Source organism: Solanum stenotomum, chromosome 2 (genome assembly GCF_019186545.1).
Source record: "Solanum stenotomum isolate F172 chromosome 2, ASM1918654v1, whole genome shotgun sequence".
Taxonomy (NCBI): domain Eukaryota; kingdom Viridiplantae; phylum Streptophyta; class Magnoliopsida; order Solanales; family Solanaceae; genus Solanum; species Solanum stenotomum.
Genome location: NC_064283.1, coordinates 24,701,198 through 24,705,789, shown reverse-complemented (window position 1 = coordinate 24,705,789; position 4,592 = coordinate 24,701,198). Strand labels below are relative to the sequence as shown.

Below are 4,592 nucleotides of genomic sequence, written 5' to 3'. Positions count from 1 at the left end.
TTGTTGGGCTCCCCCAGAATGTTCAAGTTTGCCTTGCATATGTCTTCTTATATCTTCTGAAATTCTAATTCCTTTCTTGATCATTTATGTGATCAAAAGTGAATCAGAGTCTATTTTGATAAAGAAATGTTACGTGAGGATTGCGGCTAAGACCATATAAAGAGGCCAAATACCAATGTTGGATTCAACAAACCGTTACCATGTGATAACCATGATTAAGATGAATAAATTAGATGATCTTATTTAATATATGTCTCCTTTTTTTGCAACTTTGCAAATCATGTCATCTGTAATACCATTTTCTTGTAACCTGCAACTTTAAGGTCATTATCGCAAAGGAAAGAAATTGGAATACAGTAGATATGGCTCATGCAAGTCTATGTAGAAGCTACTCTAGTGAACCCAAAGTCATCCCGATTGTCGGGATGGGAGGTATAGGTAAAACAGTCGTAGCGAAAGAAGTTTACAATGATGTATCAATTCATTCTCATTATGATGTTCGTGCCTGGGCAACTGTATCTCAGCAGCACAATGTAAAGGAAATCTTGTTGAGCCTTCTGTAGAAAAGTTTATAGGGCAAGAGGTACTTTCCAAGTCAGGACAATGAGAGTCGAATACTGATGACAACCCGTAACATTGAAGTGGCTTGCTATGCTGATATAAAGAATCTTTCTTTGCATATGGACCTCATGGATCAAGATAAGAGTTGGAACCTTTATAAAACTGCAACATTTGTCAATGAAGCATTACCATATGAGTTTGAGACTATCGGGAAGCAAATTGCAGAGAAATATCACGGGTTACCACTAACTATTGTCGTGGTTGCAGGGCTTCTCAAATCTTAAAGGGCAATAGAAGATTGGTAAAGTGTTGCTAATGATGTTAAGTCATTTGTCACAAATGATCCTGATCAGCAATGTTCACATGTGCTTGGGTTGAGTTACAATCACTTGACTAGCGATATAAAAACATATCTTTTTTATTTCAGAATATTTCCAGAAGACACTGATATTCCAGTGAAGAATTTGATGAGATTATAGATGGCTGAGGGGTTCCTGAATTTGGAAAATGATTCGGAAGAAGTTGAAAAGTGCTTACAACATCTTATTAACAGGTGTCTTGTACTCATCAGCAAGAAAAGTGTGGATGAAAGAAAAATTAGATCATGTAAGGTTCATGATCTAATAAATGACCTGTGCTTGAGAGAAATTCAAAGGGGAAACGTTTTCATCGTGAACGACATTGTGTTTGAAATATCAGATGCAGTAAACCGTCAATTTCTCAGTAGTCATAAAATGCAGCCCTTTAAGCCCTAGATTGGTGATGAAATACATGATTTTCCTTATGGTCTTTATAGGGTCGTTCTTACCTCTGCACATCATCAGTTGACAGATGATGATGACAAGAACAATCTTTTGAAACAAACTCATTCTATTTTCTTTTCGGGTAATTTTTTTTCAGTTTTTATTCTCAAATCAGACCTTATTCATTTCAAATTCCTCAAAATCCTGGACTTGTCCAAGTGCAAAAGCTTTACCAGGAACACTCAAGAAGTTGAAGTTGGTCCTACTTGGACATCATAGCTGAGTTGCCTAACTTTGAACAGCTAAAGCTCATGTTTGGAGTTTGTTGTGGCGAAGAATGGCATCCAATTGTTACAGGATTTACTCGATTAATGTTTTTGCTAATTCAAAGGATCTCAATTACTGGAAAGCTACAAATGACAATTTTCCTGTCCTTGAACGACTAGTGATTAGAGGTATCTCTAGTTTGAAAGACATACCCATTGAGTTTGCAGATATATATTCACTACAACTCATAAATTTAAGAGGGTTTAATCCCCAACTTGAGGAGTCTGCTGCACGAATTCAACAAGAATAACTAGACCTCTGAAATGAACCCGTGTACGTCTCATAAAATAACCCTACTACGTATAACATTATAAGTATTCAACAATTGCTTATAAAACTTAAGGTTATACTTTTCTACTCACACAACATTTTTAGATGATCCTTTTACTGTAAAGAAAAAAATATTGTATACTCTGCTGATATATTGACGGAGTTGACCCTATTGATATTTTTCTGATGGCATCAATATGATGCCATAATATCAAACTCATGAGCACTTTCTTAACAACACTTACCTCGTTAAAGAGTTCATAGCACATCACCTTCATATAAGCAGCTTTTAATTGTCATGGGATAACATAGTTAGCAATGAAATGTTATGATACATTCTTTACCCATATAAAGCGTAGACATGTAAAAAATTCAATCCTACACCCTTGCTTCAAACAGTTTAAGATAATTATAATCTGATATACATTCTAAACAAAAAGTGGCTAGTACAACGCAACAACAACAACAACAACACACCTAGTGTAATCCCCCAAGTGGGGTCTGAGGAGGGTAGAGTGTACGCAAACCTTACCCCTACCTCAAAGCCGGCTCAAGTGCAGCAAATCAAAGTATTTACAATGCAAAAAATAAAGTGCAATGAAAATTGTAAATAACTAGAGAAGTGAAACTAAACTTATGATGGTGGACACTGTTGAGAAGGTAAGTGTAATTTTGAGCAAGGTTAATTCTTTATTGGATGAATTTTGAAGATTTTTAGCACAAAATGGTTTAGAAGATTGTTAGCCCCATTTTTGATAAAAATGATAATTAAAATAAAATTTGAAGAGAAAACTTACATGTGACTCGCTGGATGTTTTGCCTCAAGGAGCAATTGGAATAGTATTGGTGAAGCCCAAAATTACAAAGGATAGTAAAAATAGATTCAGATTAAAATATTTAACCAAATGGATTAAAATAAATCAATCTTAGAGAAACAACTTGCTCCTGAAGTTGTTCGAACAAGTCATTAATTCTGGGAAGGGGATAATTATTCTTAATGGTGACTTTATTCAACTGGCAATAGTCAATACACATTTAGGGAGAACTATATATTCTTACGTGCAAAAAGGACTAGGGCACCCCATGGGGAACCATATTTCAACTCTTTTAATTCGGCTGGAGAGGGGGGGGGGGGGNGGGGGGGGGAGCCAACATACTATTAGGTGGTTCATCTGAACCCCCTTCGGCAGAAAATAGTACTATTTATACATGGTTATAATTATCTTTTATGTATATATAGTAGATGTTGAACCCTCTTCAGTTAGTTTGTCTGTTTACTTCTTCAGATTTTGAACCTATTATTAAAAATCCTACCTCTGCCACTAGGTTGGAGGCCTGGAGCCATCTCTACATATTAGAAAAACTATCTATCTCAAAGTCTATCTCCCTGTCAGAAGGGACACCAGAACGATCATCGAAAAAACTTCTGGAAACTCACATACTCCGGGAACATACTGAAGGGATGGGGTTTCAAGATTAGAATCCTTAACCCAAACTAGATGGTCGTGCTAACTCTTAGATATCATCCTTCCGGCCTTTAAGATATGAGATGAAAAGACCCTTAGGCACGGTAGAACTATCCTTCCACTCTAAGACTGACTCGTTAGGAAAATGAAACTTTACAACATTAGTTCTATAGTCAACTAAGGCATAGCATGAATGTAACTAGTCCATGCCTATAATAATATCGAAGTCTATGATATTTAACTCTACAAGATCAGATGTGGTATCTTTATGAAGGACTAAAATAGTGCAACTCTTATATATTTGTCTAGCCAAAACTAACTATCCAAATGGAGTAGAAACAAAAGAGGGTTCTAAGAGTTCATTAGAACTGAAACCAAAATTTACATCAACATAAGGAGTCACAAAAGACAAGGTATCATCGGGGGTCTAACAAAGCATAATGGGCAAAACTTGTAACATACAAGAAACAACACCAGGAGAATTCTCCTGAACCTGATGAGAAGACAAGGCATAAAAGTGGTTTTGACTATCATTTGCACCAGAAGTGGTGCCTTTCCGAAAGTTTTAGCCTACTGGAGCTAATGATGTAGTAGATTGAGTTATTTTCCCTCCATTTCCTTGTCTTTTAGAATGGCAATCCTTGAGTATATGACCTACCTAACCACATATGTAGCACCCATCCTTACCATAAACTCACTCACTGGGATGATTCTTTCCACACTTACTGCATTCCGGGTAAGGAGTGTATCCCTAGGCAACACTGACCTGTGATAGCCAAACTCCCTCCCACTATGATCATTCCAAGGTTTGGGTGCATGTGAACTAACTAAAGACGGAGCTGGTCCAGATGACCTCCATTGAAAGATGATTGATTCCCATTTTCAGTCCTCTGTTAGCTGGACTCATGGTTTGATGTTTTAGCCCTCTTATTTCAAAACTCTTCCCTATCTTTCAACTTACCCTCCTCAACCTACTACACATGGATCATTAGTCTGGCTATATCCATTTCCCAAATCAACATCACTGCCTTACCTTCCTTGCTCGAAAGTTACGAGAATCTTTATACAAATAAGCTCATCGTGCTCCTCATATCAACTACCATCTGCAGAGCATAAAGTGACAAGTAAGTGAACTTAAGGCTATACTCTTGTACACTTACAGAATCCTACTTCAGGTTGAGGAACTCTCTTACCTTTGCCTCCCTTAACTCTCAAGGAAAGAAAC

The 4,592-nt window shown here is 36.9% G+C and overlaps 1 pseudogene; it reads left to right on the top strand.

Annotated features, from left to right (window-relative positions):
- Positions 1-362: 362 nt before the first annotated feature.
- On the top strand, positions 363-1,750 carry LOC125855837 (putative late blight resistance protein homolog R1A-3; annotated as a pseudogene).
- The last annotated feature ends 2,842 nt before the right edge of the window (positions 1,751-4,592 follow it).